The following is a 22,853-nucleotide window of genomic DNA, read 5'->3' as shown; positions in this document are numbered from 1 at the left end:
GCACGTGGGCCCGCCCCGTGCCAGCGGGGACTACCTCTACCTTCCCGCGCCTGACACTGCGGCCAGACAACAGAGAGGCGAGGAGGGAGATGCAACACTCGCTCTAGTTTTGAAACATCGAGATGCAACAATTGCAACATACGACTAAACATAAATGAAACATTTGAAACTTGTGCCTGAAACACTTACAAAAACACCTGAAAAACACTTGGAACCATTGTAGACATGCACAACATCCAGATAAAACACTTGCATCATATGTGTGAAAACATATGCAACATCCAGATAAACACACTTGCAACATATGTTGGAAAAAAACAAATGAAACATTGGAAACAGACTTTTGCAACATACGTGTACAACCATTGCAACATATACAACATCTCGATCTACTTTTGCAACATCCATACGAAACCCTTGCAACATACATCCGAGACATATGAAACACTTGAAACAAACGCTTGCAACATGCGTTTTTAGCGCAAGCGCAATGTCACCTTGCTGCTTGGATGAATGGAGCTCATCGTTGTGGAGCTTGACACCGACGTGGAGCTCGATGCCACGGAGTGCGCGGAGGTCGCCGGTGCGGAGCTCGGCGGCAGCACGGACCTTGGCAATGACCGCAGCAGGTGGATGGAGTGCAGCCGCGATGGTAGGCGCGAGTACGGGTGGGTGGGGGGCACGGCTCTAGTGGGGGCGGCGCCGGGCGGCTCGGGCGCGGGCAGTGCCGGCGAGCAACACGGGCAGAATCCGTCCTGCAACCATGAGCGGGGGCGCACTACATAGAATGGTGTGAGCGACGCGGTTGAGTGGATGAGGATGAACCACGAGGTCCGGGCGGGAAGTCATGTGAGCGACGCGGGCGAGTGGATGATGATGAGAGACGTCTGGACAGAATATCACGGGACAAACGCTCGAGCCATATCATTATCGACGGAGTGTTTATGTTCAAAATGGTGTCTGGATAGTTTTATCAGGATGAAACCCTTTTTATCTCTCTCTCTTTAGTATTTTTATTTCTTTGCTATAAAGTGAAACTACCTCAATAAAGATGCTGATATAGCACCCTACTATTTGATGAACATGAATTCCTGTTGGGATTGGCCTAAAGAGAAAGATTTCCTCGAAGGATTACTCTTTAGAGATAGAGACTACCATGTGACAGTGAGTACAGTTAGAAACGATGGTTCTGGGCTTACGGTAGCACCGGCGCATATGTGAAAAAGAGGCCCGGCATGGGCACACGATGGCGAGGTAGTTTCGTCTCGGTTAATCACGGGCAACCCACGAAGATGGTGATCTACGGATTAGTCGGGTTTGACTGATCGTACCTGATGATTCCTGCGGGCAGCATGCGGTCTACGGCCCTGTGCGATGGCGGGCTGAATAGATAGGAGTTCTTGCAAAACGCGAGCATGAGTCCACGAGAGCCCATCGTGATAGGATTGATCTCAGCCAGCCTGGTCCAATGATCGGGGTTGGGCCCTGATCTTGTGCCCTGATCGGGGGCGCACAAACCGACCCATGGTTGGTGGCCCCCCATCACACAGCGTTATAAAAGGAAGGTAGGGTAGGGGCTCAGGATACGAGGTTCACCGCAGCCGCCAGCTTCCCACCTACATTCTAACCCTAGTCCGATCGAGAGGGCAGCACTGACAGCGACGAGAAGTTCACCACCCTCATCACCGCCAGGACACCACCGCTCTGCACTATGACCTCTTCACCGCCACTCATCTTCCACCGTCGCCATGGACAACTCCTCTGTAACAACCCAAAAATCCACACACCAAAAATACCAACTACAAAATTTTTCTCAAAACTTTCATGTGATGATGAGTGTCATGTAAAGTAACCCAACCCAGGAGTTGCATTAGAAGTAACCCAACCTAAGTCAAGTCATAAGCATAGCAAGTCATATGTTGATTATGATTAGTTAATTTCTAACAAATAGATGTTGCATACATTGTTCACTCAAATTGTGAGTTGGATCTTCATTTGCTTTATATTATGCTTAACAAAATCCTCTAAACTACAATGAACAAGTTACCCCAGTTTTAAATTCAAATTTCAAACCAAATTCGAATTCAAACGAAAGAGAAGAAAAGAAAAATAGAAAAGAAAAGAAAAGGGAAGAAGAAGGCCTCGCAGCCTCGGCCTGCTCGGCCCACGCCAGCCAGCCAGCCCAACCGGCTTGCCAACCCTTCCCGTTTCCCCCAGCGCACGTACGCGGCCCACGAGCTGGCCCAGCGTGTCGCCCACGCCCGCGCACCCGTCTGCCTCGCTCGCAGCCACTAGCCGCTGGACCCCGCATGTCAACCGCACCCCCGTCTACAGTGTCGTCTTCCTCACCTACGCCTCAACCGCCTACGCGACCGGTGCCCGACAACAGTGGCAGGGGCGAGCCAGGGGGTCACGCCTGGGGCATGACCCTGTCCCCCTCGCGCCGCGCCCACGCAACCTCGCACCACCGTTTGATGCGATGCATCCGCCTCCACCGCACGATGCCATCTACCCTGGGAGGCATGGCGCTCGGCTATAAAGCCAGCCCGCACGCCGCTCACGCCCAGCGCCCTAGCTTCTCCCTCAGCCTCCGCCACCGCTTGGTGGCCCAGCAGCTGCACCACATCGAGAGTAGAGGGCTGAGAAGGAGATCGTGAGAGGAGGATCGGAGCCCCCGCACGCTACCGAAGTCGCCGGAGCCGAGGGCGACGCCGTCGTCATCATCACGATTGTGGGTCGGCACTGCACGGCACTGCTTTCGAAGCTACACGGCCGCAACTCATCACTGCACCGCTATCCTTTCTTCCACAACACCTACGGTGAGCCTCGGTTCATTCCCTGCTCGTCACTAGACCTTGCTACTCCGGCCATGGCGCTCCATACCATGAGCGCGTAGGCCAAGGCCATCCCCGGCCTCTAGGCACACCAGCACAGTGCACTCACGTTGATCGTGACCATCCCCGAGCCCTTGGACGCTGTAGGCCTCTCCAGGTTCCCCGGACACCGTAGTCGAGCACGCATGCCACGCTCACGACGCCGTCACCATGGCGCAGCCACCATCAGAGCACCAGACCACCGATCCGAGCACCCGACCACCGGTCTGAGCACCAGACCACCATGCCAAGCACCAGACCACCGGTCCGAGCACCCGACCACCGGTCCGAGCACCAGACCACCGTGCCGAGCACCAGACCATAGGTCTGAGCACCCAACCACCAGTCCGAGCACCAACCACTGTGGCCAGTACCGATCGGAGCGCCTGGTGCCTCCTTGACTCGCCCGTCCCATTCGCTGAAGCCACGGGTAACTCACGCGCACACCGTGACCACCCCGCTGGAACCTCGTAGTGACCCGCGCGCCTCGTCGTCGTCACCATGTCGCCGTGGCCGCCGGGAAGACTCTACCGACCACCTGGAAACCGGAAGTCCTGCCCCAAGCCCTGGACGCCCTCGCTGCGTCCACATGGATCCGTAGGAGCCTACACGCCCCACTGTGACGCCCTCCGAGGCCATAGCCACCACACCGACGCCGTCGACATGATCGGAAGGCCGTCTGCCGTGGCCAAAGCCACCGGAGGCCCTAGAGGACCCCTCGACCTACCCAACATGCCCGCTGGAGCATTGTGACGACCACGTGCACCAAAGAACCGGCAAATGCTGCTGCACCCGCGCCATTCCCGCACGCCGGTTGTGCTCGAGCCGCCGTTCGCCATGACCAGTGACTTAGGATGCACCATCCGTCGCCCAGACTCCACCATTGCAGTCGCCATGGCACAGGGAGGCTTTTCCCCACCTCAATTAGATGCCTGAGCCATTGCGGGAGCTCGCCGGTGAGCACGTCGTCGACGGGAGCGCGCCGTGCAAGAAACAGAGAAGGGGCAAGGTGAGTAGCGCAGCCCTGCACCCGGTGCACATAAGCCGAGCCGAGGAGAAATGACGATGGGCTCGGTCCACCATGGACCCTGCCTTAGGACCATGGACCAGGAGCGCTGGTCCACCGTAAGCCACACGGTGTGAGCCGTGCTGTGGACGAAGCCCAATAAGAGCCCACGACCGTGACGTGGCTGCGCCATAGCACGCCACGTGTTCAGCCCGGCCCGACCCGAGCCCACCAAGGCCCGTTTGAGACCCGGCACGTATTGACCGTTACCTGGCCCCACATGTCAGAACTGAGGACGTTGCTGACGTCATGCCGACGTTAGCTGGACCCACCTGTCAGCTCGGAACCGAGACGATGATGTCATGCTGACGTCATGCTGATGTCAGCATGCCACATTGACCAGTGACACCGTGACACATGTCAGCCCAGGATTAATTCAGCCTTTATCCAATTTCAAAAATGATTTAAACTTCGGAAATTCATAACTAATTCATACAACCTCGAAAAAATACGAAACCAGGACCAAAATTCATCTAAAATCAAGCTCTACGCAATGAACCCATGTTTGAGTGCATTTGGCTCTTTTGAATTTCCCTTGCTTCTTTGTGCTATTCTATAGACGTCGCTAACGCGACTATAATGCGAACGATGCAGACTCGGAGGAGAACCTGATGGACGAGGACCGTGAGTACCGTGAGGAGAACGGAGACGACTACACTGAAGGTGCCACATCCCACCCAATCTCGTAGCACCTATTATGCATGGCTAACATAGAACTGCTATCGCTTTACTTTACTGCTACAGTCATATTATGTTAGGACTTGCATGATAGTATGCTTGCTTGAAAGCCTTTACCTTGGCGCAACCTTACCCCTGCATACCCTACTATTAGGCTAGACACACGCTTACTGCTATACATTTCATTACTTATACTTCTACTACGCTTATACTACGTGCGTGGTGGATACTGGTGTTATTTGGACCATGGGGAGAGTGCTGCGTGTGTGACTTGGGTGTGTGGAGGGAGAGGGTTGTGTCGACCAAGTTGGAGTATACGATGAGCCTGGGGCAAGTCTTGCTATGGGATGCTACCTGGGTACCCCTGGAGATGGATACCTGTGGTGGGTAAATGGTATATGAGGTGGACCTAGGTGTGAACCTGTGACGGGTGGAGCCCGGGATGGAGGTGCTGTGGTGGCACAATGAATGGAAACCCTAATGGAGACATTCTGGCTTGGTCATCCCTAAGGACTTACTAGTACTCAGATTCACCGGGAAGCCTTACATACCACTCGCCCTATATGGTGCGGGACGGCTGGACTACTTGGTAGGATATTGCCACTACTGCTAGGTTGATAGCGGATAGTGTAAGGAGGTACGGGGCACGGATGATTTCCCCCACACCCTTCCGAGACTTCATGGAGACCTTGTGGACCCGGCTCATGACTCACAGTTTCAGCCACCCCAGACTTGACTTGGGGTGAACCAGGGCTGAATGGTAGAGTGGCATTATCCTAGGCTAGCAAGCAGTCAAAATCGGCCTAGTTGATGACGGTCAGCGAGGAAGGCGGATCTTGTGGTTATGTAAAACCTCTGCAGAGTATATGGTTGATCGATCGATACATGTGCCGCCTTGTCGGCTATGGACCTTTCCTGGGTTTCGCTTAAACTAGATAGAGAGATGAGTCCTTCTCTTCTTCCCCCGTGAGAGAGTGTCGGTCGTAGCCAGGGGCTACGAGCCTTGAGATAGTGCCGAGAGGGAGTTGGCCTGTCGACTGAGCGAGGGTATGGTATGGTGATGGTATGGAGATGGTGGTATGTTGATCCCAGGATCAAAACCTGGCTCAAGAAAGGGAATGGAGTGGAATGTGTGTGGGAATGGTGTTAAAACTTGATAAACTATTACTAATTACTTGATATGCTATTGCATAGGGAACCCCAGCCTTATAGGTTTACTTTGCTTATACCCAACTTGCATCCAATATCCATAAAGCAATGCTCATAGGGTTGGGAGTGGCCAGTACAAATCGTACTGATAAATTTTGGCACACAGGTTCTGCTAAGGAGTATAGTTTCGAGGAGTTTGACGGATGAGGGGTTCGTGCCTACGCTCGAGTTTGGCGATCTTATCTTCAAGCTGTTCTGAATGAATGCTACTTTTGATTCTACCAATGCGGCGATGTAACAAATTATGTGATTCCGCACTATTTGTACTCTGATATTATCGTTGTATGGGTGTGATATTCGACTGGAATTTGGGTAATATGATCTACAATGATCTTATTACACTTCGACGCTGTGGATTTCCCTTCACGGAAATTGGGGTCGTTTCAGTTGGTATCAGAGCCATACTTGACCTTAGGACGAAACCCTTAGAAATGGACGATAGAATATGACGTGAACAGCCCTTCTTTCGGTTATATACCGACCCTGCATTTACTCTTATGCAAGGCTTATCTATTATTGACCTGCTAACACCTGTCCCCTTGAAACATGCAGATGGAAACAAACGTCGACTGGCCACCACTAGGACCGCTACCTCTAGACCACGACAAGCTTACCTTTGACCTACATGAGCTCGGGGGTTTTGCACAGACCCTCTGCCGAGTTCTCATCACGTTAGGTGTCCCCGACGAGCTTGTCAAGGTCACCTGCACCGGGAAGCCAGCTAAGGAAGGAGGAATCAAAGGACCGATTGTCACCTCAGTGGAGTTCCCAGCTAGCACTACCTTACCTTTTGTCCCAGCTTTCACCGAGTTGACTATAGAGGACACAGTCGAGGAGGGACTGCGAGCTATCTCGCACAAGGCACTTCGTAGAGTGATGAGGGACCACTACGAGCACCTGAAGGCAATAGAATTCTATCTACTTCCCTAGGCCCTCGACCTCAGCCTTACCCCCAGTGAGCAGAGTTTCACAGCAGGTAGAGTTATCCTTACCGAGGAGGATAGATGCCTTCATGTCTCAGCTATTCACCTACTGGAGCAGGACAGGTACGTGACCCAGCTGGAGCAGAGGAGACGTTAGGACCAGGCCCTCCAGTGGGAGTACCAGGAGCGAGACTCGCAGGGAGCACAGGAGCGAGCTAGTCTACTAGAGATAGTTGCCAAGCTGCAGGATGAGCTCAACCGTCGTGAGGAGGACCACAGAGCTAAGGTCACTGACTTACAGGACAAAGCAGCTGACCTAGGCAATAGAAACTGCTACCTCGACAGCAAGGTCTTGGAGTTGCAGAGTGAGTTGGACGACAAGAAGGCTGAGTTCAACCATAGAGGAGACAGAGAGAGATCCAAGGGGATTGATATGCTGAAGATCCAATCTCGGAACAAGACCCTGACTCAGGGCTGGAGGAGTTTAGGAAGAAGGCCGTTCACAACCAGGGTCACCTGATCAAGGCACTCAGGCAGACTGAGTACCTATAGGACAAGTGTGAGAGGACCTGGCAGGCTTGGCAGAAGTCTGACAGGAAGCGCCTCAGGGAGATGAAGGGTATGTGGGATCAGCTACCCAAGGAGGTTCGCAGCAAGACGAAGCCTAGGATAGAGGAGTTTGAGTTAGCCCCGACTCGCCTCAACCTAGACGCCTGCCCTACCCTACCTGGAGCCAAGCCTACTAAGGAGCTCATCGAGGCCTTGAAGTACGTGTCCCGACTTCACAAGTCTGACGAGGAGATCGAGATCGAGAATAGTCGTATCCCAGCTGCGGTGTACAAGTTAGAGTAGATGACCCTACATGGTCATGAGTCATGTCAGTAGCTTCCGTAAGTTGTACCCCATGATGTACCCCTTATGAGATGTATTATGAGACACTATGAGTAGAACGATTCTCGCACGTCTTCAAGTGTAGCTACTGGAGATGATGCTATGTAATAAAAACCATGTAATGAATGTTTTGGATCTTATTGCATCTTTATGAATCTTATTGCTTCTTTTGTAATGAGTGTTGGATACCAAAAATGTTCTCTTTAAATCGTCAAAATCATGTAATCATATTGAATTATAAGCACTCATGGCACAAGCACTAAACTCTTTATGATCCGTGTTGCAGATGCCAAACCGCCGTTCTAATCGCCTAATGAATCGAGGACGTGCGCCCACCCCTGAACTAGTTGAACCCAATGGGGGACGTGGTGGCAACAACCGTGGTCGTGGCCATGGCCGTGGCCATGGAGGGATACCCTTCCACTTGGAGAATACTCCACCACCTGAGGAGAACATTCCTCCACCACCACCACCGAACCTGGCAGAAGTGATGGCACAACAGACCCAGCTTCTTGCAGCTCTTGTTGATGGAGCAAACCGTCACCAGGGAGGTCAGCAGTATGACTTCCAAAGGAAGCTAGAGGGATTTCTAAAGCTAAGGCCACCTACCTATGATGGCACTGACCCTGACACGCTTGTAGCCGATGACTGGCTCAAGGAAATGGAGAAGAAGCTTAACCTCACTACTTTCACTGATGATGAGTGTGTTAGAGCTGCCACACACTAGCTCACGGGTGCAGCATGTGCCTGGTGGGACAGTTTTAGTGATTCCCATGAGGACCCTGCCCACATCTCATGGGATGAGTTTGCTGAAGCATTCACTGAGTATCACATTCCCAAGGGTATCATGGAGGCCAAAGCTGAGGAGTTCCGCAACATCAAGATGGGAAAGGACAGGGTGACTGAGTACACTACTTGTTTCACCAACCTTCTACGCTATGCACCTTCTTATGTTGTGAACTCTGAGAAGGAGAAGCTATACTATTACCGCAAGGGACTTAACCCGCACATCAAGCTGAAGTTTGGCGGTATTGAGAGCAACACATTGCGTGCTCTGGTGGATTGCTGCATCCAGATTGAGAAGGACCATGCTGAAGCTGGAGAAGAGTACAAGGATAGGAAACGTAAGCCTAAGGAGTCTCTCCGTGGTCGTGATCGCAAGAGGTTCCACAGAGATGCACCATCCAGGGAACGCTCTTGCCATAACAGGGATGACAACCCTAGATTGAGTAGGGGAAGTGGAGGCTACACCACCAAATACTCCTGCCCTACTCAGGATCATTACACCCGAGACCGTTATGCTCAGGACCGCAACAGTCAGGATCATTTCAACCGTCCCCGCTCAGCGAATGAACGCCCAGCACAGAACCGCTCCGCACCAAGCACTAGAAATTGGAAGGCACCCGCGCCAACCCCTATAGGCGGTACGCCTTTCACCTACTTTGCTTGTGGCCAACCAGGTCACAAAGCCGCTGAGTGCCCTCAGAACTCAGCTGCACAGAAGTCTCAGTTCAAGGGATCAGCTACTCGTGGATGTCTCAACCATCTGGACGCCGAGGAAGCACAAGCTGCCCCTGACGTTGTGTATGGTATGTTTTTAGTTAATGGCAATACTGCATCCGTTCTATTTGACTCTGGAGCAACTTGTTCTTACATATCATCCAAGTTTGCACGAGAACATGACCTACCTGTAACCCCACGTGAAAAGCCTATCATCACCAGCTCACCTTTAGGAGACCTAAAATGCACCCAAATCTGTAAGGGAGTGAGTCTTACCATTGAGGGTCTTATCTTTAAAGCCGACCTAACCTTGTTACCTTCCACAAACCTAGATGTCATCTTAGGTATGGATTGGTTAACCATTCACCAAGGTATCATATCATGTTCACCTAGATATGTCCAAGTGACCCACCCATCAGGCCAAGTCATTAGATGTGAACCCCAGTCCAAAAAGTCCACCTCTATCCTATGTGCCCTTAAAGCAAGTTCAGAATCACGAAAAGAGGAGAAGACAGTTCATGATGTGCCAGTAGTCAGAGACTATCCCGATGTATTTCCTAAAGAATCACCGGGTATGCCACCAGACCGTGATGTCGAGTTTATCATTGATCTGTTACCGGGAACGGGACCCATTGCCAAGAGACCCTATCGCATGTCAGTTGATGAACTAACTGAGCTCAAGAAACAGCTTGATGAGCTCATCTTGAAAGGATATATCAGGCCTAGTGCTTCACCCTGGGGATCCCCCGTTCTGTTTGTTAAGAAGAAAGATGGCTCAATGAGAATGTGCATTGACTACCAGAACTTGAACGCAGTCACCATCAAGAACAAGTACCCCCTGCCAAGGATTGATGATCTGCTAGATCAGCTTCGAGGTGCCAAGTATTTCTCCAAGATTGACCTTAGATCCGGCTATCATCAGATGAAGATTCGAGAGAGTGACATCCTGAAGACAGCTTTTGTGACTAGGTATGGTCAGTTTGAGTTCACCGTGGTGTCCTTTGAACTCACGAATGCTCCCGCATACTTCATGAACATGATGAATAAGGTTTTCATGGATGAACTGGATAAGTTTGTGGTGGTATTCATTGATGACATCCTTGTCTATTCATCCACCACTGAAGAACATGAACATCATCTAAGGACGGTGCTTGAGAAACTAGCCCAACATCAGCTATACGCAAAGTTCAGTAAATGTGAGTTTTGGCTATAGGAAGTTGCCTTCTTAGGCCACGTACTATCAGCTGAGGGTGTCACAGTTGATCCAGCCAAAATTGAAGCTATGAAAGAATGGGATCAACCCCGTAATGTGACAGAAGTCAGAAGTTTCTTAGGATTGGCTGGATATTATCGCCGATTCATCGAAAACTTCTCCAAGATAGCCCGTCCAATGACCAATCTTCTGAAGAAGACCAAGGAGTTTGAATGGATGCCTGCGTGCAAGCAAAGCTTCCAGGAACCGAAACTAAAGCTTACCACAACTCCTATGCTATCATTGCCCGATATCAGCAAAGATTTCATAGTCTATTGTGATGCATCTCGTCAAGGACTCAGTTGTGTGTTGATGCAAGATGGAAAAGTGATAGCTTATGCTTCTTGATAGTTGAAAGAACACGAGAACCGTTACCCAACCCATGATCTGGAGTTAGCAGCAGTTGTGCATGCCTTGAAGATCTAGAGACACTACTTGATAGGCAACAAGTGTGACATCTACACCGATCACAAAAGCTTGAAGTACTTTTTCACTCAAGAAGATTTGAATATGAGGCAACGTCGATGGCTTGAGTTGATCAAGGACTATGACCTAGAAATCCACTATCATCCGGGAAAAGCTAATGTAGTCGCAGATGCTCTTAGTTACAAGAGTTACTGTCACACCTTGATCACTGAATCAGTACCACCTGAGCTCAAGGGGGAGATTGATGATTTCCAACTAGAGATACTACCGCATGGCTTGCTAAATGAGCTCCACATACAGTATGATCTCACAGATCGCATTCATCGAGCTTAGAAAAGTTGTGAAGAGATTGAGTATCTCCGTGGTCTGATGAAACTAGGCTACAAGACCAACCACCACGAAGATGAATAAGGAACCATCTGGTTCAAGAACAGAATCTGCATTCCATCTGACCCAGTACTACGAGGGGAAATTCTGTCGGAAGCTCACGATTCCAAATACTGTATTCACCCTAGAGGGTCAAAGATGTACCAAGACCTAAAGAAACACTTCTGGTGGAAAGGCATGAAGACAGACATTGCAGGACATGTGGCATGTTGTGACACCTGCAATAGAGTCAAGGCTGAACATCAAAGGCCTACAGGATTGCTAAAGCCTCTTGACATTCCTAAGTGGAAATGGGAGGATATATCCATGGATTTCAAGTTGGATTGCCCCATTCACAGAAAGGCAATGATTCCATCTGGGTGATTGTTGATCACTTGACCAAGATTGCTCACTTTGTACGAGTAAAGACCAAGACCAACGCTGAGAAATTAGCGGATCTATATGTTGAGCACATTCTCAGACTGCATGGAGCTCCCTCTAGTATTGTATCTGATCGTGGTCCTCAATTTGTGTCTCAATTCTGGGAAGCTCTGCACAAGTCTATTGGAACCAAACTTGATTACAGTACCGCTTACCACCCATAGACAGATGGATAGACAGAACGAGTAAATCAGATCTTAGAAGGCATGCTTCACGCTAGTGTACTAAATTACGGCTCTAATTGGGAGAAATGCCTACCCTATGCCGAGTTCTCTTACAACAACAGCTACCAAGCCAGTATCAAGATGTCGCCATTTGAAGCTCTGTATGGTAGACCTTGTAAGACACCCTTGATGTGGTCCCAACTGGGAGAAAGATCGTTCTTTGACTCTGCCAAGATTCAAGATGCAGAAGAAGGAGTTGCTTAGGTAAGAGAGAATTTGAGAATTGCTCGAAGTCGATACAAGAGCTATGCTGACAAAAGAAGAAGAGAACTAGAGTTCAATGTGGGGAACTTCATCTATCTCAAGGTATCCCCGCTACGTGGAACGGTTAGATTCCATGTGAAAGGCAAGCTTGCCCCTAGATTTGTTGGCCCATACAAGATTTGCAAGAGAATTGGAAAGCTCGCCTACAAACTTGAGTTACCTGAGGAATTGACGGGTGTACATCCCGTATTTCATGTATCCTAGCTACGCAAATGTTTAAGAGTACCCGATGAAGCAGTCCCAACTAGTGCACTTGACATTCAAGATACACTCGAGTATAAAGAACATCCTATCAGAATTCTAGGCAGAGATACCAAAGAGACCCGTAGCAAGACTATTCCGATGTGCAAGGTTCAATGGAGTAATCATACTGAGAGAGAAGCAACATGGGAAAAAGAGTCTGACCTCTGGCTACGATATCCCTGCCTCTTCGAAGAGTACGTTACGCTTTAATCCCAGGGATGAGATTCTGTTAAGGGGGTAGGACTGTAACAACCCAAAAATCCACACACCAAAAATACCAACTACAAAATTTTTCTCAAAACTTCCATGTGATGATGAGTGTCATGTAAAGTAACCCAACCCAGGAGTTGCATTAGAAGTAACCCAACCTAAGTCAAGTCATAAGCATAGCAAGTCATATGTTGATTATGATTATTTAATTTCTAACAAATAGATGTTGCATACATTGTTCACTCAAACTGTGAGTTGGATCTTCATTTGCTTTTATGTTATGCTTAACAAAATCCTCTAAACTACAATGAACAAGTTACCCCAGTTTTAAATTCAAATTTCAAACCAAATTTGAATTCAAACGAAAGAGAAGAAAAGAAAAACAGAAAAGAAAAGAAAAGGGAAGAAGAAGGCCTCGCAGCCTTAGCCTGCTCGGCCCACGCCAGCCAGCCAGCCCAACCAGCTTGCCAACCCTTCTCGTTTCCCCCAGCGCATGTACGCGGCCCACGAGCTGGCCCAGCGCATCGCCCACGCCCGTGCACCCGTCTGACTCGCTCATAGCCACTGGCCGCTGGACCCCGCATGTCAGCCACACCCCCATCTACAGTGTCGTCTTCCTCTCCTACGCCTCAACCACCTACGCGACCGGCGCCCGACAGCAGTGGTAGGGGTGAGCCAGGGCGTCATGCCTAGGGCATGACCCTGTCCCCCTTGCGCCACGCCCACGCAACCTCGCACCACCGTCTGATGCGATGCATCCGCCTCCACCGCATGATGTCATCCGCCCTAGGAGGCATGGCGCTCGGCTATAAAGCCAGCCCGCACGCCACTCACGCCCGGCGCCCTAGCTTCTCCCTCAGCCTCCACCGCCGCTTGGTGGCCCAGCAGCCGCACCACATCGAGAGTAGAGGGCCGAGAAGGAGATCGTGAGAGGAGGATCGGAGCCCCCGCTTGTTGCCAAAGTCGCCGAAGCCGAGGGCGACGCTATCGTCGTCATCATGATCGTGGGTCGGCACTGCACGGCACTGCTTCCGAAGCTACACCATCGCAACTCGTCAGTGCACCGCCATCCTTTCTTCCACAACACCTATGGTGAGCCCCGGTTCATTCCCTGCTCGTCACTGGACCTTGCTACTCTGGCCATGGCGCTCCATACCATGAGTGCATAGGCCAAGGCCATCCCCAGCCTCTAGGCACACCAGCACAGTGCACTCATGTTGATCGTGACCATCCCCGAGCCCTTGGACACTGTAGGCCTCTCTAGGTTCCTCGGACGCCGTAGTCGAGCATGCATGCCACGCTCACGACGCCGCTGCCATGGCGTAGCCACCACCAGAGCACCAGACCACCGGTCCGAGCACCAGACCACCGTGCCAAGCACTAGACCACCGGTCCAAGCACCTGACCACCAGTCCGAGCACCAGACCACCGTGCTGAGCACCAGACCATAGGTCCAAGCACCCAACCACCAGTCCGAGCACTGACTACCGTGGCTAGTACCGATCAGAGCACCTGGCGCCTCCTTGACTCGCCTGTCCCGTTCGCTGAAGCCACGGGTAACTCACGCGCACACCGTGACCACCCTGCTGGAACCCCGTAGTGACCCACGCGCCTCACCGTCGTCACCATGTCGCTATGGCCGCCGAGAAGACTCTACCGGCCACCTAGAAACCGGAAGTCCTACCCCGAGCCCTAGACACCCACGCTGTGTCCACATGGATCCGTAGGAGCCTACACGCCCCACTGTGACGCCCTCCGAAGCCATAGCCACCACACCGATGCCGCCGACATGATCGGAAGGCCGTCCGCCGTGGCCAAAGCCACCGGAGGCCCTGGAGGACCCCTCGACCTACCCAACATGCCCGCTGGAGCATTGTGACGACCACACGCACCAAGGAACCAGCCAATGCTGCTGCACCCGCGCCATTCCCGCACGCCGGTTGTGCTCGAGCCGCCGTTCGCCATGACCAGTGACTTAGGATGCACCATCCGTCGCCCAGACTCCACCATTGTAGTCGCCATGGCACAGGGAGGCTTTTCCCCACCTCAATTGGATGCCTGAGCCATTGCGGGAGCTCGCCGGTGAGCACGTCGTCGGTGGGAGCGCGCCATGCAAGAAACAGAGGAGAAGGGGCAAGGTGAGCAGCGCAGCCCTGCACCTGGTGCACATAAGCCGAGCTGAGGAGAAATGACGATGGGCTCAGTCCACCATGGACCCTGCCTTAGGACCATGGACCAGGAGCGCTGGTCCACCGTAATCCACATGGTGTGAGCCGTGCTGTGGACGAAGCCCAATAAGAGCCCACGGCCGTGACGTGGCTGCACCACAGCACGCCACGTGTTCGGCCCGGCCCACACCGGCCTGACCTGAGCCCACCAAGGCCTGTTTGAGACCCATCACGTATTGACCATTGACCGATCAATGTTGACTGTTGACCTGGCCCCACATGTCAGAACTGAGGACGTTGCTGATGTCATGCCGACGTCAGCTGGACCCACCTGTCAGCTCAGAACCGAGACGCTGACATCATGCTGATGTCAGCATGCCACGTTGACCAGTGACACCGTGACACGTGTCAGCCCAGGATTAATTCAGCCTTTATCCAATTTTAGAAATGATTTAAACTTCAGAAATTCATAACTAATTCATACGACCTCGGAAAAATACGAAACTAGGACCAAAATTCATCTAAAATCAAGCTCTACGCAATGAACTCATGTTTGAGTGCATTTGGCTCTTTTGAATTTCCCTTGCTTCTTTGTGCTATTCTATAGACGTCGCTAACGCGACTATAATGCGAACGATGCAGACTCGGAGGAGAACCTGACGGACGAGGACCATGAGTACCGTGAGGAGAACAGAGACGACTACACTAAAGGTGCCACATCCCACCCAATCTCGTAGCACCTATTACGCATGGCTAACATAGAACTGCTATCGCTTTACTTTACTGCTATAGTCATATTATGATAGGACTTGCATGATAGTATGCTTGCTTGAAAGCCTTTACCTTGGCGCAACCTTACCCCTGCATACCCTGCTATTAGGCTAGACACACGCTTACTGCTATACATTTCATTACTTATACTTCTACTACGCTTATACTATGTGCGTGGTGAATACTGGTGTTATTTGGACCATGGGGAGAGTGCTGCATGTGTGACTTGGGTGTGTGGAGGGAGAGGGTTGTGTCGACTAAGTTGGAGTATACGACAAGCCTGGGGCAAGTCTTGCTATGGGATGCTACCTGGGCACCCCTGGAAATGGATACCTGTGGTGGGTAAATGGTATATGAGGTGGACCTAGGTGTGAACCTGTGACGGGTGGAGCCTGGGATGGAGGTGCTGTGGTGGCACGGTGAATGGAAACCCTGATGGAGACATTCTAGCTTGGTCATCCCTAAGGACTTACTAGTACTCAGATTCACCGGAAAGCCTTACATACCACTCGCCCTATATGGTGCGGGACGGCTGGACTACTTGGTAGGATATTGCCACTACTGCTAGGTTGATAGCGGACAGTGTAAGGAGGTACGGGGCGCAGAGGATTTCCCCCACACCCTTCCGAGACTTCATGGAGACCTTGTGGACCTGGCTCATGACTCACAGTTTCAGCCACCCCAGACTTGACTTGGGGTGAACCAGGGCTGAATGGTAGAGTGGCATTATCCTAGGCTAGCAAGCAGCCAGAATCAGCCTAGTTGATGATGGTCAGTGAGGAAGGCGGATCTTGTGGTTATGTAAAACCTCTGCAGAGTGTATGGTTGATCGATCGATACATGTGCCACCTTATCGGCTATGGACCTTTCCTGGGTTTTGCTTAAACTAGATAGAGAGATGAGTCCTTCTCTTCTTCCCCCGTGAGAGAGTGTCGGTCGTAGCCAGGGGCTACGAGCCTTGAGACAGTGCCGAGAGGGAGTTGGCCTATCGACTGAGCGAGGGTATGGTATGGTGATGGTATGGAGATGGTGGTATGTTGATCCCAGGATCGAAACCTGGCTCAGGAAAGGGAATGGAGTGGAATGTGTGTGGGAATGGTGTTAAAACTTGATAAACTATTACTAATTACTTGATATGCTATTGCATAGGGAACCCCAGCCTTATAGGTTTACTTTGCTTATACCCAACTTGCATCCAATATCCACAAAGCAATGCTCATAGGGTTGGGAGTGGCCAGTACAAATCGTACTGATAAATTTTGGCACACAGGTTCTGCTGAGGAGTATAGTTCCGAGGAGTTTGACAGATGAGGGGTTCGTGCCTACGCTCGAGTTTGGCGATCTTATCTTCAAGCTGTTCTGAATGAATGCTACTTTTGATTCTGCCAATGCGGCGATGTAATAAATTATGTAATTCCGCACTATTTGTACTCTGATATTATTGTTGTATGGGTGTGATATTTGACTGGAATTTGGGTAATATGATCTACAACGATCTTATTACACTTCGACGCTGTGGATTTCCCTTTGCGGAAATTGGGGTCGTTTCATCCTCCTCCTCCAAGCCCACTAACGGTCAGCTACTTCTACTACCTCCCTCTCTCTGTCAGTTTGTCCATCCGAGGTTATTTTTGCTGTTTAACTAGTGAACACCCACTAGATCTACCCCTAATGATCCTACCACTGGACGATTTAGAGTTACATTAGATGGATGTAAAGACGACATTCCTCAATGAGGATTTGTATGAAAACATTTACATGGCTCAACTCAAAGTTTTTATCGTGGAAGGAAAAGAATGTATGGGATGCCGCCTACAGAAATCCATTTATGGATTAAAACAAGTCTCTAGACAGTAGTGTTTAAAGTTGATGAAACAATAAGAAAGTTTGGGTTTAAAGAGAATGAGAAGGATAATAGCGTGTATGCAAAGTTCAAGGTTGGAAAATTCATTTTCCGCATCCTGTGTATAGATTAACATCACTACTAGCGAGATTGTTAGGATTGATCTCAGCTAGCCCGGTCCAACGACCGGGGCTAGGCCCTAATCTTACGCCCTGATCGGGGGCGCACAAACCAACCCATGATTGGTGGACCCCTATCACACAGTGTTATAAAAGAAAGGTGGGGGCAGGGGCTCAGAATATGAGGTTCACTACAGCCGCCAACTCCCCACCTACATCCTAACCCTAGTTTGATCGAGAGGGTAGCGCTGATAGCGACAGGAAGTCCACCACCCTTGTCGCTGCTAGGATGCCACCGCTCTACACTGCGACCTCTTCACCGCCACTCATCTTCCATCATCGCCATGGATAGCTCCTCTTCCTCCAAGCCCACCAATAGTCAGCTACTTCTACTACCTCCCTCTCTCTCCCAGTTTGTCCATTCAAGGTTATTCTTGCTATTTAACTAGTAATCACCCACTACATCTACCCCTAATGATCCTATATATCTTTTGTAATTTGAGCATAGAAAAAGCCGTACTATAAAGAGGGACACAATGCTTAAGTCATCATGTGCAACCGAGTGCTCAATCTTACACAAAAGCATCCTCAAAATTTAGGCAAGATAGCCAGCTCAAAACTTCCTTATACCTTTGCTGCCTAGCTCAGTGTGGTAGTGCCACACCAGAGGCATGGCTATGCCATAGAGCAACACTGCTGCAGATAGGCCATGGCACTGCCATGACTTATCTGACCGTTGGGACCAGAGGAGGTATTTATAACTCTTCCCTTCCCCCACAATAGTCTTCTTTTTCGCCTCTTCATTCAGACTGACACAGAACACACCTGTGCTCACTCTCTCTCCTCCATTGGTGCCCTAGAGCTCTCAAGCTTCCCCCTTTGTTTTCCCATCAATCCTTGAGAGAAAAAGGTCCTAAACTCGATTAGAGTGCAGATCCACTGATGCCCCAACTCTAAAGAGCACTTGGTTCATGTTTTGGCTGGCGGTTGTGTTTGTTACTCTTGGAGAGCTTGGCTCCTAGCTAGCTAGAGCATCGCTCGTGGAACTTGCCAACTTGTGTGGCAGCCCCAGGAGATTTGTAACCATCTCTTAAAGCTAGTAAACTCACCCCTCATCTCAAGAGTTAAGTCTCTTGACATGAGAACGAGGAAGGGATGCAAAGCCCTAAGCCTTGGTGGCTAACCTCAACAACGTGGACTTAGGCAAGCCTTAGTGGCGAGCTAAACCATAGGATAAATCATTGTGTCACCATATGCTTGATTTACATCACTTACATTTCATATTGTGTTGAGGTGATGTAACACCCTCGGTGTTACGCCCTAAACAAATTACCAAATCATGTCATGAGCATCATGTTTACGTGATAATGCTTGTGATGGAATGAATAGATGAAGTATTGCAATCTAAAATGATCAATAAAAATGCTAAATGAGAAGCTATTCCATAACTCATGTAATTATCAAGTAGGGTTTTAAACCAATTTTTATTGAACAAAAATACTATAGAACATCTATATGGCACTTAAATAAAGTTTGGAATATGAACTTTGTAGATGACAATGAAATCCTTGTTGTTGAAAAATAACCTTGCTAGCTAATGTTTCTAATAGCCTAGAAATGCAACTTGGAATCAAGTTCGACTCAAAGATAGAATATTTTCAAGTTCATAGGCAGCAAGACAATGTAATGTTTAGGAATTTATTTTGTGAAATCGGGTTAAGGAAAGTGTCATGTTTTAGCTTGGTTTGGTAGTCTCATATGCCATAATGAGCATGGTGAAGATGGTTTAGGTTCGGAAGCAACCGCTTAGTTGTTATAGGCGCTTTAAATTTCATGCACAGCACATTTCGGGTCAGCTCACTGGGTGAGCGCAGTCACCACATCTCGGGGCGCGACATCGCCATGCCAGCTCTCTCTATGCACACACGCGTGCTGCTACGTGTGGCCGGCTATGACTGCCCTGTCCTAGCCGCCACTGGCCCTAACACGTGGAGCCGCCGCTGCTGCTCGCACGGCCGAGTGGTGCGGGCGTCTGCCTCGCCACGCTGCCGCTCTGCTGACCCACCTCGTGCTGTGACGCAGCTGTTGCCACTACCATTGCATTGTCACCATGTTCGTGCCTGTCTGCTATACCCTTACCCTACTGCAGGCTCGGTTAGATGCCGCACGCACGTGGTCGAGCTTGTCGTCGCCATGCCATTTATGGCACTACGGCCGCATGGGCCATGCCAGTTGTGGACACGTGTGCTTGTCCATAGTGTCTACGTGCGTGCCTCCACTATCATGTCGACCGTGTCTCGCCAAGGCGAGCCCAAGCTAAGCCCATGTGTCGCTCCCCATCTCTCTCTCTCCGTTGCCACCGTCGGAGCCGTGCCAGCACGTTAGACAGGGAGAGGTCATCTCCAATCAATTCTGCCCGTCTACAGCCCCGCCAGTGAGTTCTCCAGCTGCCCATCCCCACCTAGCCATAAAGAAGGCACTACCAAGCTCTAATTTGGCACTTTTCTCACTATCGTGCCGATAAGGCCGTGTCCGGGCGCGGACGAGGGCAGCCCCCTACCGTTCGCCCCGATCCAATTCACCTGCACTACTAGCTTTGCCTTGCCTCCCTCTCCACCTTGCGCATGTTAGTAGAACCGCTACTGCCTCCCCATCGCCGCTGACGTGACCACGCCACCGTGGTGCCACCGTGCGCTGAGTTGCTGGATGTGCACACGGGTGAATTAGGGAAAGGTCGGGGGGGTTAAGTGAGAAGGCCTATGAGAGGGGGGAATAGTGTTAGTACTTAGTTATGATTTGGAAGAAGTTTGGGGCCTCTTTTGCATAAACGCCAGCACGCGGGATTCCCCCGCCGTAGGTCATCTTGCGCTGTAGGCCGGCCTCACATGGGCCGCATCCGTGGGCCGCTGCACGCTCACGCGCGCGCTGCATCACATGGGCCACATGGGAGATTTCATTTTTCTTTTTCCTAAGGAATTAGAAATAATTTTCTAATTTATTTTTTGGGATGATCTTTGGTAAATCATATAAAATCATGTAGGTGTCCAAAAATTATGAAACAAATTTGTTAGGTTCCTAAAATTGTGCTCTATCTGTTAGTGTATTTAGTTCATGTTTATATGTGTTGACACTAGGATCTATTAAATAGTATGAGAATGCTTAATATTATTAAGTTGATTATTGTAGGAATTTTTGTGGTGAATTGGTGATAGCTTTAGTCCTAAAATTTTTATGATAGTTTCATTGTAATATTAAGTGCTCACTATAATTTTTGTTGCCTTAGAATAGACTAAGCATTAGGGTAGTTAAATGCTCTTTGTTTCAATATACATTAAATCACTAGTAGAAATAAAGATATATCCTTAATTTTCCAAGCTAAGGGTTTGTTAGTTGAACCCAACACCTTGCTTGATGAAAACGATAGTTAGGTTAGTATCTTAGTCATTAGAGCTAGCTTAGTATGCGTATTCTTATTTTAAGAGTTGCTATTGCCTAAATGCTAAGTTTTGCATCATCAGCACATGCATAAGTTAGTGTACCTACAGAAGATTGATTAGATAAAACTAGTGCCACTATCCTAGATAGACCATATTACTAGGGCTTATACTTACTTACATAATTTATCGCATCCTACTTTTCGCAAAGCTTTTGTTAGTCAAATTTTAGGTTTTGAAAAGGTTTTCTAAACACGTAGAGTCATCATTGGCTCTAATACCACCTATGGTAGAACCGCCCGAAAAAACACGCTTTCGAAGATGCTCGTCTTCCACTAGACACTAAGCACCCCAAAATTTAGCTACATCGGATAGTTCTGTCGAGCACACCACACGGAAGAACTCGAATCAATCCACGTTTTACCTCTAGAATCCAATAATGAGTACGAGCTTACAATACTTAGTCCATTTCATACAACAAGAGTTCTTGGAAATTATTTATTACAATACCAGGGTTTAGAGTGTGATAATTAAACAGCGGAATAAAAATAAACATCTAGCGGAAATGATATAAGGATCCATCTATGCTCACCAGAAGAATCCTCCACACAAGAGTTACTCAAACTGCACCTGCAACAGGGTAAAATAAACCCTGTTTTTACCCGACTAGTGGGAATAGTTTCCTGACTCTAAGGGGTATGATAGGCAATATGGGTTTGTTGTTTTCTTTTTGTTTGAGAAAAGCATTACTAGAAGTATGTCCTTAAGATCAAGTTTAATTAGCAGTCATGATTACTTCATTAGCTAACCATTCTAGGTAAGCACCTATACTACCTTCAAGCAAGGGTTGAGCAATGAGAAACATTTTACCATTTTTTTTATTCCAGTTCTTACTACGGTGCTAGGCCATAGACAAGTCATACCGTCTCACGGAAACGATGATTCATGAACCAATTATCCCAGCTGTGGACCCTAAAACACACGCCCCATTTGTACCACAGGCATAAATAAGACCAACCTATTCCACTCCTATCACGTGGTCTTGGTCCCCATCCAAACTTAGACTCCAAGCCCCCACACTTGAGACCTGATCTCAATATGGTGCTTAGACCTCCACCTTTCCCCACCGATAATCAGTCGGTCCAAAAAGAGCTAGAACCCACAGCAAGAGCGTAACGAGCCTTCCCACTCCCATAAGCAAGTTTGTGCTGAGGATAACAAGTCTATGACATGACTACCATCCACACCAATGGATGGTTCTCAATCGACACGGAAAGGAAAAATAGTGTAACCAAGCGAAGTCCCATGGCCACGGGACACAACTCATTACACCCAACAATACCCATACCATATCCCTGCCTAGTCTCCATTTTCCTTTCATCATTCTTATCATGAGAGTAATTATAATAATCACATATTATGAGTAATGGCAGGTTACTCATGCTACCAAAAACCTAAGCATAGCAGCTACTCGAACCTGCTCTAGTAAGAATCATAGGACAATTATATCTATGCAGGTGGTTTCCATAAAATTCCTGTAATGTAAATGCACATCACATATATATATTCAGTGATTATCAAAAATAAGGGTTATGCACCGGGGCTTCCCTTGGGCAGGCGTGGTGTTAGCTAAGTCAGTCATCGGTGGCTCTGGGACCTCCTCCTACATGAGAATCTCCTCCTCGTACTCCTCGATGATCTCCTCAAACTCGTGATCGCCGGTGGTCACGATCTCCGCCGACTTGTTCTCTATATGCATGCGATGATGATGATGCAACAATTCAGTATTTAGGCAACAAGAACTCTTAAAATAAGAATACACATGTTAAGCTACTAAGCTAGCTCTAATGACTAAGATACTAAGCTAACTATCAGCTCTATCAAATCAAGTGTCAATCTCACCCTAACACAAGTGCTTAATTTCCTAAATCAATGTTATGCTCTTATTCATA

The sequence above is a fragment of the Miscanthus floridulus genome, chromosome 18 (genome assembly GCF_019320115.1).
Source record: "Miscanthus floridulus cultivar M001 chromosome 18, ASM1932011v1, whole genome shotgun sequence".
In the NCBI taxonomy this organism is placed as follows: domain Eukaryota; kingdom Viridiplantae; phylum Streptophyta; class Magnoliopsida; order Poales; family Poaceae; genus Miscanthus; species Miscanthus floridulus.
The sequence above is the reverse complement of the archived record's forward strand: the minus strand, read 5'-3'. Positions refer to the sequence as shown.